At 44.1% G+C, this 24,027-nt stretch overlaps 1 long non-coding RNA gene across 1 annotated transcript in view; it reads right to left on the reverse strand.

The window, feature by feature from the left end:
* The window catches only part of LOC138567069 (uncharacterized), a 178,765-nt gene extending 167,451 nt beyond the window's left edge, over nucleotides 1–11,314 (reverse strand). The window contains exon 1 of the long non-coding RNA XR_011302094.1: nucleotides 11,208–11,314. This is a non-coding gene — a long non-coding RNA (uncharacterized lncRNA). The remainder of the gene's footprint in view (nucleotides 1–11,207) is intronic.
* Between the last annotated feature and the right edge of the window lie 12,713 nt (nucleotides 11,315–24,027).

The following is a 24,027-nucleotide window of genomic DNA, read 5'->3' on the forward strand; positions in this document are numbered from 1 at the left end:
CATCAGAGAGCTTGTGGCAGTATGTTGAACGAAATACTGACACAAATGGTCACATGACATTGCTATCATGAAATACCAGGGGGTATAGGCCATTTACAAGCATTGAAGGAAGAGCTATCTTAACAAAATGTGACCTATTTGCACTACAGGCGGCTTACATGTGCACATATGGTAATCACACTCCAGATACTTGGGCCTTAGAAATGGCTACAGTTTTTGGTATACTCTTTTACTTTGTTGAAATATGTCTCTTTGGTGGACAGTTGATTATTTGTATCACTCAGGTGCACTCTCTTTTTTTATAATGGTAGTGATTAAGAGGTGGAAATCTGAAAAAAACAAACTCTTTTGAGCAATAGCGCCCTCACTGTATACCGAAGCAACCCCCATGTATTCAGTTTACTTTAGGGAAATATCTTTCTCATTCGTTCAGGCCTTGTTTCATTTGAATGCAAAATGTAATCCCAACAATACGAAAGGAAAGACATTTAGCTCATCACTCTCAAGTCTCTACACTTAAATGGTTTATCTCTGCCCCCGTTGTTTTACACACAGTCTATTCTTGACTTGGACACTCTTGTCCTAAAGGCTTGGCAGTCACAGAATTATTATTCTGGAGATTGTCTTGCTGATGACATGAAACATACTCCAGGGTAATGCAAACACATATAATGGGTCCACCTGAGCACATCTCAAGTCCAGCACACCATCACACACTAATTCTAATACTACATTTACTATACTCTGCTAATGTATCTCACTGAAACTGCCCTCAAAAGTACTAGCTTCTTCTTCAGACACCTTAGAAATGTTTCTCCTAATTCAAGCAAGTTTGATCTAAGATATATTTTGGTTGGATCAATATTCACCCGAGCTATCACAAGCACTATCCTTCCTACTAAACCCTTCCCCGTTTCCATATGAACACTCCATTTCTTATATCTGAAAGTTCTTTTTTGGCACTGCTTCACCCCTGACCTTTTCCTTTCATTCGCAGACCATGGCCAAAATATTCAGGGCAGCTGCACAATATGCCAATTTTCAGACGAGCGTTGGCACTTCAAGACCAAAACATTGGAGATTTGGCACTCTGTAAAGGATCAGCACCTACCATATTGTTTGCCAGCACTTAGAAAAATGTGTTTTGCAGTGGCAATACTGGCATATTTTATGGGTGCTTACTTCATGAATTGTATTTTACAGTGGCAATGCTGCCATGTATTGTGGGTAGAGGCACCATGAAAATGTGTTATGAAATGCTTCTCTGTACTGTTGGCAAACTGGTATCCATGGAATCTGGTTCGTGTCCTGGAAGGATAGCTCAGCGGCAACATGCTCGCCTTGGAAGCAAGACCTCATGAAGCAACACAGGTTCGATCCCCGGGTCTGTACTTACAAACCTCTGGGTATTAAGCGTGTTATAAATAACCTATCATATCATGTCATGTGTTACCTTTCAGAACTGTTTCTAAATGATTTTCTACTAAATTCCCCTGAAATTAGTAATGTAAAATGAACAGTGTCCACCCATTACTTAAAACATGTCACCATCCTCCACTGCCTGAGTAACTGCATTTTGGCCAGTGCACATCTGTAACTGCATTTTGGTTGCCAGTGGTCTGTGTAACTGAACTCTGGTTCCAATGACCTATGTATGTGAATTGTGGTGGCTAGTGGCTTATTGTACGCTTGGCCCTGCCTCCTGATATTTAACATTACCCACCACCAATATGCTCCAACTCATCCTCATCCTCCTCATTCTATCATTACCCTTTCCCAGGGGACTCTAGGCACCCTCCTTTGTGACTTCCACAAGTCTCCCCCCTCTCTAGAATCCCAACCTATTCCAATACAGACCCCTCTCCTAAATGACCCTCAAGTAACTCTGCTTATCCCTACTCTAGCTTTGTCTACCTCTCTCGCTGCCCTTCCAGAGATGCCCCTCATTCCTCAAACCACCCTCTAGAGCCATCCAGCTGAACTCACTTTAGAACTCTGCACACCCAATCCCTTGTAATAAGAATTCCTTTCTAACTGACCGCTTTGACTCTCAGGTCCTACGCCTTGCAATGATAGCCATCATCTAAACTAAAATGGCCCCCAACACACGGCCACACTAGCAGTCTTTCACACTGATGCCATTAACATTTCCTACCGACCATGATTATCCAAGCAAGGTGTGGGTTGAGTCTCTTGATCAATAATGACACCTCATCCAACACTTCCTACAACTTCGAACTCTCTTTTTTCAAACACTTTGGTTTCCTCACTCGAACTCTTCTCTCCATATTTCTCATTGCTTGGCTTCCTGGCACTCTCAGGCTCTTTTTCAATGTCATATACTTCCAACTGGATTCTCTGTCCTCTGAAGCCACAGCTGCAGTCATGTGAGAAGTCAACTGCCCTAATATATCTATATTCATCTTCAACTATGTGTTGCTATAGGCTTCTAATGCTTTGTAACGACCTTTATACTTTTTTCATGCCTTGATATGCTATGTTATGACTTGCTTTTTGTGATTTCTGGATTGTCTGCACCCATCCAAAAATGTTCCCTAATGGCATTGCACGCTTCTTTACACCGGCACTTGTACCTCTTGTTTGTCTCCTACTCTCTTCTTACCAATTTACTGACTCACAGCTATAATCTCCTACAACCTCACATTTGCATGTCCCTCATTCTTGGCCACCGAAGGCTTAGCCGTTACCACAAGAGCGTTAATGGAGCTATGACTAACTCTCCTATCTAGCCTTGTTCACAACCCTTATAGGCGGCTAATTATGCCAAAAGCACTGTAGTTTATCAGATCTTGGTCTCTCCCCACTGAATAACATTTTCCCAAGTGTATCTGCCAATCTCATAGAAGCAGAACAGCACTCAGGTCTCAATTACTTCAGAACTGCCCTCGCCAATAACACAGGTTTCGCATCTGCCTCTGCAGCATTTCGTTAACAACATCACTCCCACTTTTTCTTACAGGGCCAAACACAGAGAGGTCAACAAAACATGGCAGACCGGTGCTATATAAGACCACTTTGCATTATTATTATTCCTGCAGCCCTCTTTGCACACCAGACCCTTAATGATAAGGCACCACTTGCCTGCACCCATATACTCCGCCTCTTCAAAGGGCGGAAGTGGGTGGAAGGAGGCAGAGTTTGCAAACTAGTGCTGCAGATATCCAGATATTAGGATGCTGTCACTCAGATGTTTGGAACACCATGCATGGCCAGCCAAGTGATGTCTGACACAGAGCTGGTAGAAAGCATTGAGGATGAACAAACTGTGTGCTGTGAGCCTGCGACAAAGGTCTGGCCACTACAAACCGATATTGTAGGCGAGTGTGATGCTGGAAATGCATCGGAGGGATAGGGCCTGAGTATCTTTGTCCTTTGCTGCTTTTTATCATGTGTTCTGTCTTGTTTTCCGTGCAGGAGTTCATGTGGGACTCCTGGCAGTGCAGCTCTTTCATTTGGTTTGGTGTTCAGACCCATGGGATACCCTTATGGCAGCCATGGGTGGGGGTACAACCCTGTGCCCCTAGTGTATGTTTTTGGGCACCTGTGTGTGGCCCACAGAGCAGTGTACGGGCTGGTGGCACCTCAGTGCTGAATTGACTGGTGCCCTGAGCGTCCTCCATTTTGGGATGCCCAGGACCTGTCATTGGAATCAGTAGATTCCTGTTGGAAACAAGATGGCCCCTTTGGCCTCTTGCCCTCCATCGCCTGTTACGTTGGTTTTCCCGAAGTCCCGGGAAGCCCTGACTCTGTCCCTTCCCCCTGACTGGCTGTTGGGTGGAAGTTCCATATTTGGTAGTGTGGGGAAGTGCCGACCAGACTGGCTGGAGCCTTCCCAACGACCGTATGTTGTGGGTAAACCTGTGGGTGGGACCTGGGTGAATGGAGTGTGTGACGAATATATACTTCTTGTTGTGGATGTCTGGTATCTGGTGTTTGACACAATGACCGAGACAGCCCTGCTCGAAACTGGTATGAAGGCAGTGTGTAGTGTTGAATGGCGTGGTACTTGTCCGAATCCACATTCTGTGTTGTGAGTGTCTGGATGGAGAAGAATGCCCTGAATGCACCGTGTGCCTGATTGGCTGACTGACTGCTGAATACACTTATGAGTAATTGGTTGCCTGAGTGTGACCCAGCAGAATTAATGGGAGATCAGCTAGTATATCTGGGGACCTCTCACTGCTAGAAATCATTCAGAAACTGAAGAGAAGCTGGAATTGAAACTGAAGCTTGACCTTGAAGCCCTGCTGGAAGAGAAGAATTGCTGCTGCTCTACTTTGCTGATCTGAAAGCGGTTGTGTCTCCAAGAACTGATCCAAGAGAGGACCTGGTAAGGAGACCTCTCCCCGAGCTACGAGGGACCATCGTGCACCAGCTGATCTTTGCCAAAGCTCCCTGGTAGACAGACCTACGAAAGGCTGCCGACCGGACACGGGGACGGCCGCGGAATCCCAAGAAGAAACGCCCAGGCTGTTGACCGTCACCATCGACGACTGCTGTTGCCGGCCGGAGCCACAGTGCTCCCGTTGCCTAAGAACATTTGATTTCGGACGCGCTCGTCCTCACCACCGACCGCCTTATCTCACCAGAGAAGGCCAGGCCGTCGACACGCCGAGGAGCATCCACCGGTGGGATTCCCGCACCCCAAAGACCGTAAAGATGCCAGACGACTTGACGCCCTTGCTGGGCCACAGTTCTTCAAACTCTTTGCGGTCCTGAACTATCGTCGCAGAGGTGCCCAGCACGCTGCCTCCTTGCAGGACGTCTACGCTCCATCGTCGACGATCACCGCTAGGAGCGAAGCTGCCACTTCCCCGCCGTAGTTCACCCTGTTCATCGCCAGACGTTCAACGACCCGTGGGTCCTGCCTTAAAGGGAGTGCACTCAAGAAGGGCCGTCGATTTACCGACGAGGAACGCTACAACACCAGGTACTTTGGGGTTGCTGAACTATTGGAAAGTCTCTTGTGAACAATATAAGGACTAGGCTTGTAGTATATATTTATCTTACAGATTGCCCAGGTGGGGGGATCTCCACACAGAGCTGTGTCTAGCGGTAGGGGCCAGTATTCTGCCAATTGTTCTAACCAACTGCTTTCGTCTTATATCTATTGTTGGTTTCCTTTACAAACTGATTTGTGTTACATTTAACCGTACAGTTGATGCACTTTAATGAGATGTAATAGTAATTCTGGTACCACGTAGAACTGTGTACATTTGCCATTATAGATTAACCAAGTACAAAGTGAGTTATCGTGATACTGTATATAATCGTGAACCTTAATTATATAAAGACTTTGTTTTAACTAATACAGTGTGTGGGCATTCCTTTGTGGGTGCTTGGGGACTACACTGTACTTAAGAACCAGCCCACATCAACTCCTGAGAAGCTAGGCCCTGATTGCTCATCCATTGCTACCAACAATAGAGAATCTTGGCCGGGTTCCTCTTTGCCTCTCCTCTACCATATAGAGAGCAGGAACACAGACCCCCCCTCCAGTGGTTAATTTACACTGGCAGCAGCCGTGGGATGCTTATGGTTTTAAGAATCAGTGTATAACCGTGCCACTTACAAAATATCTGCACTTTGTTAAATTGAGGTTTAGTTGTGTACAAGATAACTGCATTACAAACAATGGAATTTTCTTTGCGAATGGTAAATTGACTCGGATGAGCTTAGAGGCTCTCCAGAATGCGTGGGAAACCAGGGAATTAGACTTTGTGGCTAAGTCTAGGGCCAAGCTGATAGCTGCCCTGGTGGACTACCAGACTAATGGTGAAACTCCTGAAGGGGGGTATGCAACCAATGAGGACTCTGCCCCTGGGGTTGTTGCTGAATCTGATTCTGGGAATGCCACCATTCCTGCTGCCTTTGTTCCGAACCCCAGCACTGCTCTTCGGGGGAAGCCCTGGAGATTAAACTTTTGAAATTGGATCTACAACGGGAACAGTTAGCCTTTCAATACAAAAAGTTGCAAACTGAAGCTGAGTTAAAGAAAGAGGAGTTGGCACAGCTAGTAATACTCAAAGATAGGGACACTGAGCACCAGAAGATTCAACTGGAGAGAGCTAGAGTGGAGACTTCAGCGAAACCAGTTGAGAGTGTTAGGTCCCCAGCCACCAAGTTTATGAAAGATTTGGTTGGTGTGTTTGTAGAGGGTTCTGATATCCTCCAATGGATTGAAGCGTTTGAAATGGCTTGTGCAATTCATGATGTTGATACGAGAGATTGGGCTAAGTGTTTGTTAAGCAGTGTGCCACAGACTGGATATGACTGTATTCTGAAACTGAGTGTGGAAGAAAGGGGTCAGTATGAGTGCATGAAGTCTGCTTTAATTGCCAAGTTTGGCAAGACACCTACCCCATACCTTTAAGGTTTAGGGATTTTAAGAAAAGAGAGAATGTGTCTTGGGGTGACTGGGTGAGTGCTGCGCATATGAACATGATGGGATGGATTGATGGATACAAGGTGAAACCTTTTGTTGAATTGTCCCACCTTTTGTTTTATGAGCATTTTTCGGAAGCCTGTTCATCAGAGCTGCGTCAGAATGTTGCTGACCAGAACATTTTGGACCCCTTTATGCTGGCTAGGTTGGCTGACAGGTGGGTCTCCCACCGTGTGTCCCCTAAGGACTCCAGTGGGAAGGACAAGGACAAAGAAAAGGGGACCTCTCAGAAAGCTGAGGAGTCCCGGAAGCAATCACAGTCGGGTAAACCAAAACCTTCCTCTCCTAAAACCCAAAAACCTAGTGGGGATAAGTCTGTTGTGGGTGGGAGTAAGAGTAGTGGTCCGCCTGCTGCAAAGTAGGGTCCCAGTGGTTCCAGTACCTTACCCTGCACTCCCGGCACTTGTTGGGATTGTGGGGCTCTGGATCACAGAAGGGGTGACCCCAAGTGGAAGGGTAAGGCACTTGGAGTCCAGGCTGTCAGCCTGACCTACCTCTACTCCGTACCTGAGGTGGAGGCACTGTCCTCCCCTCCTCTAAAGGGGTCACATTCGGTGCCCCCATGGAGATTTCCCTAGTGTCCCTTGGGGCCTGGGACCAGTACGCAGAAGTACTGGCAACTATCCCACAGAACACCCATAGGTTTTTGAGAAGTGTCCTCTTGAATGGCCAGACTTCTACTGGTTTGAGAGACACTGGGGCAAGCATGACAGTGGTGGACAGGACCCTGCTCAAGCCAGAGGACTATGTGGTACTCCTCTGAGAACTACCAGGTTAGCTGGTGGGCCTCCCAAATGATCTGTAGCCTTAGTCCACATCACGATTTTAGACAAGACAGCGAAGCTTCCGGTCCTGATTCAGGACAACGTGCCTGCGAACATTTTGTTAGGCAATGATTTGGTCGAGTTAGGGATGATCACGGATGGTCTACCCGTGGCTGCTGTGGCGGTCACCCGATCGCAGGTCACACAAGGTCCGGCTGCGAGCCCGGTACCCTTGCCGATGGGGAAACCCAAGGCACGAAGGAAATGGAAGGGTAAGAAGGCCACCTCTGTGGATGGGAATCCTTCTCTTCCTGCTGTGGCTGCAGCATCCGCTGGGACTCATGCTCCGGACGGGCTGAGTCCAGTGGTGAACCCAGTCTCAACTCCTGTGGGTGAAGAGCCAGAAGACTTTCCTGTGGGAGAGGTACTCAACCCGGAGGACCACCCTGACCTTCAATGTTTGTTAGCTTGAGGAGCCCTTAGATGGTCATCCTGGTACCAAGAAGACTAAGCAGAGGCTCTCTGCCCATTTCTACTGGCCACGGATGGGAGTAGAAGTAGAGTCCCACTGCAGGACCTGCCCAACTTGTCAGTTGTCTGGCAAGACTGGAGGCAGTGTCATTGCCCCATTGCAACTGTTGCCAGTGGTTGGCACACCATTTGAGAGGGTGGGCATCGACATTGTCAGTCCCCTTGACCCACCCACTTCAGGTGGACATCCTGGTCTTGGTTGATCATGCCACCAGGTACCCTGAGGCTATACCCCTTCAGACTGTTACTGTCAAGGTGGTTGCCAGGGGTCTCCTGGGCATTTTCACCCATGCTGGATTCCCTAAGGAGGTTGTCTCTGACAGAGGATCCAACTTCATGTCTAGTTACATGAAAACCATGTGGAAAGAGTGCGGGTAACCTACAAGTTCTCCACTTCTTACCATCCCCAGACCAATGGTCCGGTTGAGAGATTTAATAAAACTCTCAAGGGCATGCTAGGCGCTTTGGAAGAGCCCCTAAGGAGGAAATGGGATCTCCTCCTGCCATGCCTGCTGTTCGCTTACAGGGAAGTACCTCAAGAGGGTGTTGGTTTCAGCCCCTTTGAGTTACTCTTTGGAATTACCATGAGGGGGCCCTTTGCCTTGATCAGAGAAGGTTTGGAAGCCACCCCTCCAGGTCGTGCCAAGCAAGTGGGGGACTATGTGTTAGGCCTCAGACGGAGGATGACACAGATGATGGGCCAGGAGACAGCAAATCTCAAGGGCAGCCAGGAATTAAATAAGTACTGGCATGATCTTAAAGCCTCGCAAGTGGATTGGACTCCAGGACAGGAGATCCTTGTGATGGAACCTACCAAGCCTCGAGATTTGGCAGACAAATGGACTGGACCCTTCAGGATAATCTCCAAGATGGGCGAAATAAACTATCTGGTTGACATGGGAGTCTCTGGGGTAGCCCCTCAAGTATTCCATGTCAACAGGCTCAAGCCTTTACACAGGCGAGCAGAGGGCTCATGTCTCTTGCTAGCTTCAGAGCAAGAAGAGGATGAGAGTCAGCACCTTCCGGATTTGCTACATAGCAACCCTCAGGATGGCTCAGTGGACGGAGCACATCTCTCACCACATCTGACAACAGAGCAGCAGAGGGCCTGCAGGGCTTTGCTCCGGCAGTATGCCTCTCTGTTCTCACTGACACCAGGCCTTACACCGTGGTGTATGAAAAGAACAAACTGCTTGATTACCCCTTTCCTAGTCTGCCTTAAAAAGTGGTCAGTGGGAAGAGACAAAAGGATAGATTATTGTCATGATCTCTGCTTCCAAAAGGTCAGGGTTTTCCCAACTCCCTTGGAAGCAGATCCATAACCCAGGTTCCGAGTGCCTACCAGTCCCAATTGGGACCTTTTGGACCCAGTCCTGGCGCCAGTGGCACCAGGCTCATAAATATGCCCAGTCCCAGCGCTGGAAGCGCTGGGCTCATAATGCTTGGGTGGACTTACCTGCAGCAGACCATGCTGCTTACTTGCCTGCCAGTTGAGCCTCTGATCCTCTTCTGTTTGGAACTACTTTTCCTGTTGGGTGGGGCAGGAGCCACTCCCTAGATTCAGAACACTGGAACTCTTCTGGAAAACAGGAACTCTTTTCTTAGGCGTGGCTGTGGAAGGATACACCTAAGCGCTACAGGAGGCTATTTAAACCACACCCGATGGATGAATCTTGCTTTGTGTTATTCTGCATCCTCTGCAGCAGAACGCTCATCGTGTCTTCTGCATCTGATCCTGGGCCTAAGGAAAAAGGCTTACCATCCTGAATCCAGTCTTCAGCAACACCTATAAAGACAAGAAAGAACAGGTTAGCATTACGGGCTTCAGTGACAGCTCTTCACTTACCTGGTCCATCGGCTGTCACCAACGCCTCGCGCTGCATTCCGGCATCTGAAAGACAAAAGCTTACCAACTCTTCGCACGCTCCGGAGGCCTCCGGCGCTGCATCCCGCATCTGAAAGACAAAACAATGTGCGTTTAAAGACATTGGGGAACTTTAATACTCACGTGCCATTACTCCTTTCCACATCTAACCCAGTGGGTATTCCGGCACCCTGCAGCCTCTCCGAACTTGTACCTGCAAAATAAAAAGACAGTTAGAGCGCATCGTGAAGCAGGCAACAAGCGCTTACTTACGTGCTTCCAGGCGCTTCTATTCATCACACGGGCTCCATCTTCAACTCACTTCAGCCCGTCATCCGCCATCGCCGGAACCCTGCAAAACAAGAAAACATCATTACTAAAGACTTTAAAGACATTAGAATTACTCGAAACTTACCGATCGTGCAGTAAACGACGGACAGCAGTCCTCTGAAGTCAAGAGGCCTGCTCCCCTTATCCAGTGAAGAAACTGGTTACAGCACCCTGCCCGGAGGCAGATGGAGAGCACGGCGTTCACTTACCTAAGACATCTTACCCTTCAAGTCAGACATACAGTGCACAGAGGTCCAGCCCAAAGAGCCAGCCGTGTGTTACACATCACCTTTGAAGATACGGTATACGCCCAGTCAAGACCGGCGCCTCTACGGGAATCAGGTGAGCGTTACAATTATCTAGTTCATCTATCCAAACAGTTGTGCCAAACAAGTAATCATTATAAAAAACACATTTTAATCAACAAACAATTCATTACAAAATGATATGATGTATGCTTCCCCGCAACATCACAAACATTCAGAGATAATTAAAACTTCAATTTAAAGAAAAACAGTCCAACAGCTATTGCATTCTTGTGCCCAAAAATTTGGATTGTGTTAGTAAGTGACATTCATCATTTATCACCATGACATCAAAATTGTTATCACATGCTATTGTGGCAGGGGAATACTGGCAATGTACAGCAAAAGCTAAAAGTTAATTTAGGAGAAAAAGACAATGTTGCTGTGGTGTCTGTGGGATGTCTACATATGTTTCGGCTGAACAGATGTCGTCAACACCTTCCCTGGTGTTCCGCTGTTTGCTTTATAGCCCTCTTCAGGACGGTGCGTTGTTTTAATGGATTGACAAAAAATTCAAGGTAAATCCCCAAAGTGTCAGAATATAGTTGGAAACTAAAAGAGTAAAAAAGAGAAGAAATTCATAGACCTATTTTAGTCAATCATTTCTAAGGTTTTAAAAACTTTTTGGCAATTTTCATACTTTGTAGAAGTTTTTATTTTCTACAGACATGCTTTCTACTGACCTTTTTGATCTTAATACGGTTAAACTGGAGCGTCGTAGTTAAAACCAGGAAATTGCTTCCTTTATGGTGATTGCAGATAGCACTATAATTCATGTTCTGATTTTATATTCAGATTAAATCTTACTAGGCACTTCTTAAATTGTGTGCGCGAAACCTATTGTGAAAAAGGATTCGTGTCATGTATTACTATATATCTTTTGCAAAAAGTTGAATATACTTTCACAGATTGAAATTAAAAATTAAAAAGGGGGGTCACGTACTGACCTGCGTGAGTCTTAACGATCTGTTAATTGTTGTCGTGCCGTTATGGAGCTAGATGGTCACCCCATGCAACAGTTCAGGGTTCAGACAAAATCCGTCTTGTTTGTGCTTTGCCTCTGTTTAGAAACAAAATTCCAATTGTATTTTTTAGACTAAAAAATTGTGTCTGCCCGGTCCATATAGGTTTAAACATTTGAGACATTGAGGACACGCGGCGACAGCCTATGTTGTTTTCTAGTATGAAGGATACTCAGAAACAAGACCGCGCCAAATTAGTATTGAAAAACCAGTTGTTGGTTTTATTTAAACAATTGCCCGTGCTTATGACACGTGTTTCAGCTTAAGAACCAGCCTTTTTCAAATCAGGGCATTATTGTCACTATTTTGTTATTACAGTACATAACCATAATTACAAATGCATTGTTAAGATTTCACATTTTCACAAGGCAGAGGTAAATTATAAATATCATGTCACAGAGAGAGAGGGGTGGGGGAAGGGGGTGGATTCAAGGGTTTCGTAAAAACAAAAATATTTCAATTACATTCATTGACAACATAGCAGTAAACGTGAACAATTGTGCACCACATATGAGTTAACACAGTTTTTTGAGATGCGCAAAAGGTAGATAGAAAAAAAAACAAAGAATATAAGTGTGGAAGAAGCAAAATAATAAAGGGTCAAAAAGATATAGACAGAGTTAGTTGAATGGTCATGATATATGGAATTGTTCTGTATCATCCCATTAATTCACTATTCTCAAATCGTATCAATCAAATATGGTTACCTTAATAGATTTTTGTTCCCTATATGGAGAATCAGGTAAGTTTCAAGCAGTCGATGGGTTCGATCCCTTTAGAATTAAATTATATTCTTTTTAGTATCTCACAAATAGTTCACTGTTTCAGCACATCCTGAATCCATAATCTACTGCATCTGTTTATTAATAATCCCGACAACAAAGTCGTTTGTAGTTGTAATACTGCCCAAAAGTGTATTGCTCATTAGATTAATACTTCCGTACTTGATGTTGTATTAAATTATAGTTAGTGTACAACAAATTGTATACTTAGCGGGTACGTATGTTTTCATTTTGGCGCTAATGGGACCAATGACTGGTAATCTTAATTTCCACTTGTTTACTACATGAGTAATGCTTTTGCTCAGTCCTAATTACATTCATGTCAACGCGAAGTGTGTCCGATTCGCTAATATGCGAGAGCTTAAAACAGCAAGTTTTCTATAGTTTGTTGATGATCCCTTACCTTCGGTTTGTGGTAAATGCGTTCAATTGCGTCCTGTTGTTTCCTAGAAACGCTGGACGCCATTGAATCAATTAAATAATTTGTTTCCGTGTGGCGTCACAGTTGGCAACTCACCAGAGTCTTTTGTTAGTGTCTACTATTATTACACTAGAGGTGCGCCATGATGTGTGTAAACTCATGTGTGCCTGACCTTATTATGGGTTGTTCAGTGGACTAATCTGTGTACATGTCCTTTCTTTATTTTTGTTACTTTTTAGCTCGGTTCTAATAAACTATACGTATCTTAATTAATAATATGGAGGCGTGAGTCCAAGTATGTGACTCCTTGTCTATTAGTGATTAGTCAGATTAGGTGCGCCGGTATTTCCCACAGAATGCGGGCAATTTAAATATTGCCGATCAGTAGTTGTGACCTAATCTAATGACAGTGAGTGATTTTCATGATAATGAATTGAAGTGAAACATGAACATATATTTAACACGCAACACGTACAATTTATAGAAATGACACCATTTTATTGTCGGAATTCAGTCCGAGGACAGTCGAGTTAAGTTTGCAGATAGTCTTTGCCTCGGCTTGTCTCAGTGCTTTTTCCTTGTTCCCTTCTCTTTTACCCAATATTATTTTATGTAGTCCAATGAATTTAATTTCTGATTTGTTAGCCATTTGATGATATTTCTGCCAATGACAGGAGAGTGGGAGCCTTGGGTCCTGGCTTCCAATTTTCGCCAGATGCTCCCTAATTCTGGTTCTTAACTCCCTAATCGTGCTACCAATGTATACCAATTTGCATATACATATGATACCGTACACAACAAATTTAGTTTTGCAGTTGATTGATTGGTGTATTTTGATCTCATTATTGTAAGAGTCCCTAAATAAATTTGTTTTTTCGTGTCCATACTTGCACATTGTGCAGCGTCCACATTTCCTGAAACCATCACTGGTCGGATGTAACCAGATGGTGTGTTTCATCGTTGCCACATCTGGCAGGAGTGAAGGGCTTAGTTTATTCCTGATTGTTCCCGCTCTTCTGTAGATTACTTTCGGTTTGGAGTCTGCATAGTTCTTAATATTTTCGTCCAATTTCAGTAGATACCAGTGTTTTGAGAGTATCCTATTGAGAACTTTATGATTGCTGCAGTACTTTGTGATGAACCCTACTGTGGGCTGTTCTTGTGTTTTTTTTTTTTTTATCAATGTCTGTTCTTGTGTTAGTAGTTTACTTTTATTTCCTGCTCGTTTCACGGATTCTTCCGTATATCCCCTTGCTAAGAATCGATTCTCTAGGAATGTACATTCCTTTTTGAATAATTCCTCTGTTAAGCAGTTTCTTCTTGCTCGAATAAACTCACCGGAGGGTATATTGTTAATCATGGATCTGCGGTGGCAACTGCTGGCATGTAAAGTTGAGTTTGCTTCGGTTGGTTTCCTGAACGTATGTGTTTTGATTTCCTTGTTTTCTATATATATGGTAAGATCAAGAAAGTTAATTGTCCGTTCATTGCTGCTTCCTGTAAATTCGATTTCAAATGGGTTCTGATTGATCCGATTAGTGAATTCCTGAAATTCAATTTCTGTTCCAGCCCAGATAATCAGCACATCGTCAATGAATCTCATCCATCGTATCAGTTCCTTTTGATATGCCTTATCTTGATAGATGACCTCATCTTCCAAGAAACCCATAAAGACATTGGCAAGGGCTGGGGCGTATTTAGTGCCCATTGCCACGCCTTTGGTTTGCTGGTAGTAACAGTTGTCAAAGGTAAAGATATTGCATTCGAATGTTAATTCCAACATCTCCTTTATCATTTGCACTTGGTGTTACACTGATGATGTGTCATCTTTAAACACATGATCAATCGTTTTAATTGCCCAATGGTGTTTTATTGATGTATAGAGTGCTTTAACATCAAGGCTTCCCAGTCTATAGTTGTCTTCCCATTTGATTGTTTTTAGCTTCCAAATGACATCTGCTGTATCTCTTAGGTATGATTTTAATGCACTGTATTGAGCAATATTCTCCGTTGCCCACCCTATACCACTCATGATGGGTCGGCCTTCAGGTATCTTATCATATTCCTTATGTACTTTCAGAAGAAAGTGCATGGTTGGTATTCTTGGCTCATTTATTAGCAAAAAGCTTCTTTCATCATCTGTTATTTGTCCTTTTTTGCGCCAATTGAGGATTGCTTGTTCCAGTTTGTTCACAATGGTTTTTTTTCGGATTGGTGGGTAGCTGTTCATAACACTCAGGGGTTTCTAAGTGCCCTCTTGCCATTTCCAAGTAATCTGGTCTGTCCATGATGACAATGTTCCCCCCTTTGTCTGCCTCCTTGATTACAATGGATAGATTTAATGATAAATCTTCTAGGGCCTTGTATTCATCTACAGAGAGGTTGTATGTCATTTTTCTTTGTTTGCTCCTCTTTTTAAGTTTATAAAAATATTCCGTGACAGCTTTGTAGAATGTGTCAATCACATTGTCTGGTGGTAGTTGTGGTACAAATTTTGACACAGGTTTTAATTCTGTAATGGGCAAAGTGTCAGTAGAGATATCCAATTCTTATAGTACTTGTGATATCTCAAAGTCTTGTGGCTCTTCAATTGATCTTAGTAGATGTATTTCTTCAATTTCTTTGATCGTCAGTTCGCTTTGTTCAACCCTTATGGCCTGCTGGTACTGCCCTGGTGCTCTAGTTGCAAAGAATTATTTCAGTTTTACTTTGCGTACAAATTTGAACAGATCCACATGTATATCTATATCGTTGAATCCAGTGGTTGGTGCGAACGAGAATCCCTTATTTAATAGATCAGTTTCAGTTTGTGTCAATATTTTCTTAGACAGGTTGATAACGAGGTCCTTATCTACTTCTTTCTGTTGAATTCTTTCGTACTGGCTCTGGTGAATCTTCTGTTGGTGTTTTCTTGTGGTTTTTGATTTGTGGGGTCTTGAACCCCCCCTCCTTCCTCTCCTCCTTGTGTAGTATTGGTGGGTGTCATGTCCGTAGGTATCTGAAAGCGGAGCTGCTTGGGAGGTATATTCCTATTACCTTTTTTGTATCTTTTTATTTGGTTCATATATCCCGAATAGTTAGTTTCTTTTACCACTTCCTTGTTGCTTCCGTTACCGGTAGGTGTTGTCTCACATTCGGAGTCAGCATCAAAACTAGCTGAAGATGTATTTGGTGTGCTTGTTTTAGAACACGATTTCGAGTACTGGTTGTATTTGGTTTGAAAAGTATATACTCGATCTTCAGTGTAGTCTCTTTCATCCCTATAGTGTTTCTGCAACTTTCTAAGTTTTATTTTGTTCTGATAGTTTTTCAAAATGTCATTCATTGTGTTATAATGTTTCTCTTTTGTTGTTTCCAAGGATTTCTTTTCTTTAATTTCCTGTTTGGTCTTCTCTATTAATTCGATTGTTCTTTTATGTTCTCCTGTGGCGTGTTCCACTAATAATTCTATCATCTTTGTAGAGCTACCATGTGAATTTCTTTCCCACAGGTCCGCAAGATCATTGTCCATTTAATTGCTAAAGTTTGGGAATATCAAAATGCGGAGTCCTCTTGGTATTAAGTTGCTTTTGATGTAGTTCTCCAGGGACACAATTTCCCAGTATTTGTCTATTTCTTTTTTCGATAATCTTTCCAATTTATAGAATAAGGCTCTTAGATCCTCTTGTTTGATTACTGGGTTGAAAAATGCATGAGTCATATTACCTTTGGGGGTAAATAAGTTTGCAGTTTCTTCTTCACGGTTCTTTAAGTATTCCGCCATTTGTAGATCAAGTTTGGAGATCTATTTATTCTAAATTAAAAAGTTAGGCTTTAGAATTTCCGTTATTTAGTTGTGTGTCTGCCGAAAACCCATACCAATTACATAAAACAAATTGATGTTGTGGCTTGGTCGGTATTGTTTAAGGTGACAAAATTATGCAAAAGAAAAAGGAATTCAAGAAATGGAAATATTCTTGTCCCGAAAAAACAAATCAATACGGCCAAAAATAGAAATCGAGAAACATGTCTACACCCAATGGAGAGAACAAAAGCGGAAAAAATAATGTGTGTTACCATTTTCAGTCCCATCAGCCACAACCTACGGAAATTGGTTTTGAAGAACTGGCACATCATTAAAACGGAAGACTTTGCCCCAATACCACCCAGATTTGCCTTCAAAAGACAATATAATTTAAGAGACAATTTAGTCCACGCGTACCCTAGAGAAATCAAAAACACTGAGACACAACAAACCTTGTGGGATCTGCCCCCTGTGACCGAACATTTTAAATGTGGCAACTGTTCCGTATGTTCCCTTACTAAAAATCTAAAAAACATCATGTTAAGGGGGAAATTTTGGCAATTCCAAACCAACTGTGCCTCACAATGGGTGGTGTATGCCATCCAGTGTCCATGCCAACTATTATATATTGAAAAAACTAAAAGACAGATCAAAATTCGAATTGGAGAGCATAGATGTAACATCAGAAATCAAACTCCGAACAAACCCCTGGTGGCACATTACACACGTCTAAAACATAAACCATGTGAAATGTTCTGGTTTATAATTCAATGAGTGCAAATATCCAAAAGAGGTGGTGACCGCGATTTGGCTCTACGTAAATGTGAACACAAGTGGATTTATGATCTTGACACAGTTAAGAATGGTTTAAATTCCGCTGTGGAATGGGGAATTTTCTTCTAACTTTTTCTAATAGTACCCACATCTCAAAAATCTCCTTCCATCTGAAATATTACAACTGCCTTTGACATATTTATGGTACTCAGTGGCACACTCAATGGATTAGAATCATCTCACAATATGGCCTAATTAAAAGATGCAAAATAGTAAGAACAACCCACAGAAGAACGTTGATAATAATGACAAACACAGCCTTTTCTGCTGGCCACTAAGGAAAAATGTTTCCACCCAAGATGGCGGATGCAATACAAGCATGCTTTCGAGTCTTTCGAGCGCGTTAATACGTGCTCATGTCATCACTACACGCCCGTATACACACAAGCGCTTGAGACCCTCACATTGTACCACAGAGTTTCACCAGCGCGGGCATCGTAAGACTGTTTTCTCTCGTAGGAGAACACGCGAGAAAAACGTAAACCCCTTGTTGATGTTTTGATTACGAACTGGGTTAGAAAACAACATAGGCTGTCGCCGCGTGTCCTCAATGTCTCAAATGTTTAAACCTATATGGACCGGGCAGACACAGTTTTTTAGTCTAAAAAATACAATTGGAATTTGCTTATAAACAGAGGCAAAGCACAGACAAGACAGATTTTGTCTGTACCCTGAACTGTTGCATGGGTGACCATCTAGCTCCATAACGGCACAACAACAATTAACAGATCGTTAAAACTCACGCAGGTCAGTACGTGACCCCCCTTTTTAATTTTTAATTTCAATCTGTGAAAGTATATTCAACTTTTTGCAAAGGATATATACTAATACAGGACACAAATCCTTTTTCACAATAGGTTTCGCGCACACAATTGAAGAAGTGCCTAGTAGGATTTAATCTGAATATAAAATCAGAACACAAATTATAGTGCTATCTGCAATCACCATAAAGAAAGCAATTTCCTGGTTTTAACTACGACGCTCCAGTCTAACCATATTAAGATCAAAAAGGTCAGTAGAAAGCATGTCTGTAGAAAATAAAAACTTCTACAAAGTATGAAAATTGCCAAAAAGTTTTTAAAACCTTAGAAATGATTGACTAAAATAGGTCTATGAATTTCTTCTCTTTTTTACTCTTTTAGTTTCCAACTATATTCTGACACTTTGGGGATTTACCTTGAATTTTTTGTCAATCCATTAAAACAACGCACCGTCCTGAAGAGGGCTATAAAGCAAACAGCGGAACACCAGGGAAGGTGTTGACGACATCTGTTCAGCCGAAACATATGTAGACATCCCACAGACACCACAGCAACGTTGTCTTTTTCTCCTAAATTAACTTTTAGCTTTTGCTGTACATTGCCAGTATTCCCCTGCCACAATAGCATGTGGTAACAATTTTGATGTCATGGTGATAAATGATGAATGTCACTTACTAACACAATCCAAATTTTTGGGCACAAGAATGCAATAACTGTTGGACTGTTTTTCTTTAAATTGAAGTTTTAATTATCTCTGAATGTTTGTGATGTTGCGGGAAAGCATACATCATATCATTTTGTAATGAATTGTTTGTTGATTAAAATGTGTTTTTTATAATGATTACTTGTTTGGCACAACTGTTTGGATAGATGAACTAGATAATCTATCCTTTTGTCTCTTCTCACTGACCACTCTTTAAGGTAGACTAGGAAAGGGGTAATCAAGCAGTTTGTTCTTTTCAAACCCTACATTGGTGGTCCCTATACTGCTCCATCCCCCTAAAACAAAAAATTGTGGGCCCTTACCAGTATTTTTCTCTTACACCGTGGTGTAGGGCCGAAATTGACACTGGTGACAGTCTGCCTGTCAAAAGCAGGTGCTACCGTATGTCAGATACCATTAAGAACCACATCCAGGCTGAGGTCGCCAAGATGTTGGTTCTGGGTATTACTGAACCCTCAACCAGTCCCTGGTCCAGTCCTGTGGTCCTTGTCCACAAGGCAAGTTCCCAGGCCAGTACCAAGGATTGGAGGTTCTGCGTGGACTACCGTGGAGTCAATGCCGTCACCAAAACTGATGCGCACCCATTGTCCAGGGCTGATGAGCTTGTGGACACCATAGGTGCTGCCAAATTTGTGAGCACCTTTGACCTTACCTCAGGCTATTGGCAAATAGCTCTGACGGACCATGGCAAGGAAAAGACAGCGTTCTCAACACCTGAGGGACTCTACCAGTTTAAGGTCATGCCTTTTGGGTTAAAGAATGCCCCTGCCACCTTCCAGAGATTGGTCATTCATGCGCTCAGTGGGCTGGAGGCCTTTTGTGTGGCCTACTTAGACAACATCGCCGTCTACAGTTCCACCTGGGTAGAGCATTTGACACATCTGGATAAGGTGTTGCAGGCCTTGAAAAGGGCAAACCTCACTATCAAGGCCACCAAGTGCCAGATAGCTCAGGGGAAAGTCACATATCTTGGTCATGAGGTAGGAGGGGGTCAAATCCAACCTCTCCCCAGTAAAGTACAAGACGTACATGACTGGGAGACGTCCACTATTCAAACCCAGGTGAGAGCCTTTTTGGGCCTCACTGAGTATTATCGCAATTTCATGGCAGACTATGGAACCATAGTTGCTCCTCTGACAGCTCTAACTTCACCCAAACAACCAAGGAAGGTTAATTGGACTGAAGACTGTCAGAGGGCCTTTGATGACTTGAAAGAAAGTCTGTGTAGGGCACCTGTGTTATGTGCACCTGATTACAGCAAACCCTTTATCGCTCAAACTGATGCCTGCGACACCAGAATTGGAGCTATCGTGTCCCAGTTAGATAACAAAGGAAGGGAACATCTGATCATATTCATCAGTAGACAACTCAAGGGTAGAGAATTTAGGTGGGCTACTGTTGAAAAGGAATGTTTTAGTATAGTTTGGAGCCTTAGGCATTTTAGACCCTACCTTACCGGGTCTACCGTCAAGGTCCAAACAGACCATAAGCCCCTGAAGTGGCTTATGCAGATGAAGGGTGAAAACCCGAAACTGCTCAGGTGGTCCATTAGCCTGCAAGGGTTAGACTTCACAATAGAGCATAGACCAGGGAAGAGTCACGATAATGCAGATGGCGTTTCCAGAAGGTATGTTGACCGTCTGGATGAGGGTGTCTATCTCGTGGGAGATTAGGCACCCTAACCTCAGTCTAAGGGGGGGCGACTGTGATGCTGGAAATGCATCGGAGGGACAGGGCCTCCGTATCCTTGTCCTTTACTGCTTTTTATCATGTGTTCTCTCGTGTTTTCCGTGCAGGAGTTCATGTGGGACTCCTGGCGGTGCAGCTCTCTCTTTTGGTTTGGTGTACAGACCCATGGGATACCCTTATGGCACCCATGGGTGGGGGTACAACCCTGTGCCCCTAGTGTATGTTTTTGGGCACCTGTGTGTGGCCCACAGAGCAGGGTACGGGCTGGTGACAGCTCCGTGCTGAATTGACTGATGCCCTGAGCGTCCTCCATTTTGGGATGCCCAGGCCTTGTCATTGGAATTGGTAGATTCCTGATGGAAACAAGATGGCCCCTGTGGCCTCTTGCCCTCCATCGCCTGTTACCTTGGTTTTGCCTAAGTCCCGAGAAGCCCTGACTGTCCTTTCCCCCTGACTGGCTGTTGGGTGGAAGTTCCATATATGGTAGTGTGGGGAAGTGCCGAACAGACTGGCTGGAGCCTTCCCAACGGCCGCATGTTGTGGGTACACCTGTGGGTGCGACCTGGGTGAATGGAGTGTGTGACGAATATACACTTCTTGTTGTGGATGTCTGGTATCTGGTGTTTGACACAATGACTGAGACAGCCCTGCCCGAAACTGGTATGAATGCAGTGTGTAGTGTTGAATGGCGTGGTACTTGTCCGAATCCACATTCTGTGTTGTGAGTGTCTGGATGGAGAAGAATGGCCTGAATGCACCGTGTGCCTGATTGGCTGACTGACTGCTGAATGCCCTTCTGAGTGATTGGTTGCCTGAATGTGACCCAGCAGAATGAATGGGAGATCAACTAGTATATCTGGGGGCCTCTCACTGCTAGAAATCATTCAGAAGCTGAAGAGAAACTGGAGTTGAAACTGAAGCTTGACCTTGAAACCCTGCTGGAAGAGAAGAATTGCTGTTGCTCTACTTCGCCAATCTGAAAACGGTCTCTAAGAACTGATCCAAGAGAGGACCTGGTAAGGAGACCTCTCCCCGAGCTACAAGGGACCATCATGCACCAGCTAATCTTTGCCAAAGCTCCCTGGTAGACAGACCTATGAAAGGCTGCCGACCGGAGACGGGGACTGCCGCAGAATCCCAAGGAGAAGCGCCCGGACTGTTGTTCGTCTCGGTTGACGACCGCCGTCGCTGACCGGAGCCGCAGTGCTCCCGTTGCCTAAGAACATTTGATTTCTGGACGCGCCGAGGAGCATCCACCAGTGGGTTTCCCGCCATCCAAAGACCGTAGAGACGCCGGATGACTCGACACCCTTGCTGGGCCACAGTTCTGCAAACTCTTTGTGGTCTGAACTATCATTGCTGAGGTGCCCCGCACGCCTCCTCCTTGCAGGACGTCTACGCTCCATCGTCGACGAGCACCGCTAGGAACAAAGCCGCCACTTCCCCGCCGTAGTTCATCCTGTTTATCACAGGACGTTTGACGACCCGTGGCTCCTGCCTTAATGGGAGTGCACTCAAGAAGGGCAGTCGATTTCCCGACGAGGAACGCTACAACACCAGGTACTTTGGGGTTGCTGAACTATTGGAAAGACTCTTGTGAACAATATATGGACTGGGCTTGTAGTATATCTTTATCTTACAGGTTGCCCAGGTGGGGGGATCTCCACACAGAGCTGTGTCTAGTGGTAGGGGGCCAGTATTCTGCCAATTGTTCTAACCAACTGCTTGCCTCTTATATCTATTGTTGGTTTCCTTTACAAACTGATTTCTGTGACATTTAACCGTACAGTTGATGCACTTTAATGAGATCTAATAGTAATTGTGGTACCACGTAGAACTGTGTATATTTGCCATTATAGATTAACCGAGTACAAAGTGAGTTATAATTATACTGTATATAATCGTGAACCTTAATTATATAAAGACTGTGTTTTAACTAATACAGTGTGTGGACATTCCTTTGTGGGGGCTTGGGGACTACACTGTACTTAAGAACCAGCCTGCATCACCTCCTGAGAAGCTAGGCCCTGATTGCTCGTCCATTGCTACCAACAATATAGAATCTTGGCTGGGCTCCTCTGTGCCTCTCCTCAACCATATAGAGAGCAGGAGCACAGACCCCCCCTCCAGTGGTTGCTTTACAGCAAGGAATTAAATTTAACTGCATGCATGACACAGAGCTACCTGGAAGAGAAGACACAGATAGGAGAATGCTGGAATCAGAACAGAGACACATGACCAGGAGGGCAAGAGAATCGTGTTGCAGAGCATCCATGCACACTGTGTCCGGAATCAAGAGTGGTGAGAAGAGAAGGGGGTAGTCTGACGAGGACACATGGACCAGATGAGTCTGTTGAACCAAGGGGATGCAGAGGGACAGAGAAGGGGCACAACCTGTGATTTGGGGACACTGAATAAGGAAGTAGCTGGAGGCAGGAGAACACAATTCTGGGGAATGAAGAGGAGGGATAAGAGTACTGAAAAGAGAGATACTGTTGCAAGTGAAAATGCCTCAATGATAGCGATAACACTTATGAAAATAAGAGGGTTATAAGGAGAAACATTGTTACCAATAGAGATACACTGTTGTAATTGGGAATACTCCAATGATAACCATAAGCAGAAACATTGTTGCCTAAAGAGAGATATGGCTGCATTGAAAATGACCCCGTCAGAACAATAGTGGGAAAAACAAAGGGTTATAGGATGGAACATAGTTGGCAACACAGATACACTGTCGCAAGTGGGAATGTCCTGATGGTAACAATAAGGAGAATCATTGTTGACACAAGTGAGACACTGATGCAAGAACAGGTGGGGCTACAAAGGGAGACATTGTTGGGAATTGCAGTCAGGAAGAACTGCAGCAGGAGTGAGCATATGAACAGTTGCCTATTATGTATTGTAGTCAGGGTGAATTACAATGAGAGTGAGAATAGGAATAATTCCCTGGTGGGTTTTGTAGGTAGGAGTAACTACCAAGAGGGTGGAGATCACAAAAGTGTCCAGCAAACTGTAAAAGAGAGAACATCAGAATTGTTACCTTTTGAAACTTGTCAAGAAGAAAACCTATAAGAAAACCTTGAACCAGAACTCTTGCATGACAAGAATAGTAGTGAAGACTTGGAAAAACCTACCTATTACTTAGAAAATCCTGATATTAGTGTATAAAGTCCACCATAATTCCCCCTCTAGAAACATCTACTGAGAAGCTCAATGACCCTACTAATTACTGAGCCCATTGTGCCCAATGAATCCCTAACTATCTCAGTGGTTTCCAAACATTTTATGCTGAGTCCCCCACCCCGCCCCCCTGGAATAGCAATAAGGTTGCCAGATGCTAGAACTGCCTACATTTCCTAGTGTTAAGACGAATTTCTGAACTCTGTCCTGGAGGGGCAGAGGTTCAGAAGGCCAGCCTAGTTTCTTGGAACAGGGTAACCTCTGGACAAGCCAGACCAATCATGGTAGCGATCGCGGCGGTCAAGACTAGGTCTCAAGAGGGGTGAGGGTGACTGAAAGCCCGCAATGAGCACACAAAGCAAGGACACTTACAAATGACTCCAAGCAGGTGTTATATTAAAAATATATACACATTTATTACAAGGCCTTTGTAACATTGACCGTAGCGAGAAATCACAATAAAACTCAAGTAAACCAACACATACCAAACCAATATAATATATATACAAATACAAACGAGTCTAACGAGTTAGACGCACGAAATGTGTAGACCACCTAGATGGGGAG

Source organism: Ambystoma mexicanum, chromosome 2p (genome assembly GCF_040938575.1).
Source record: "Ambystoma mexicanum isolate Mex_15411 chromosome 2p, UKY_AmexF1_1, whole genome shotgun sequence".
In the NCBI taxonomy this organism is placed as follows: Eukaryota; Metazoa; Chordata; class Amphibia; order Caudata; family Ambystomatidae; genus Ambystoma; species Ambystoma mexicanum.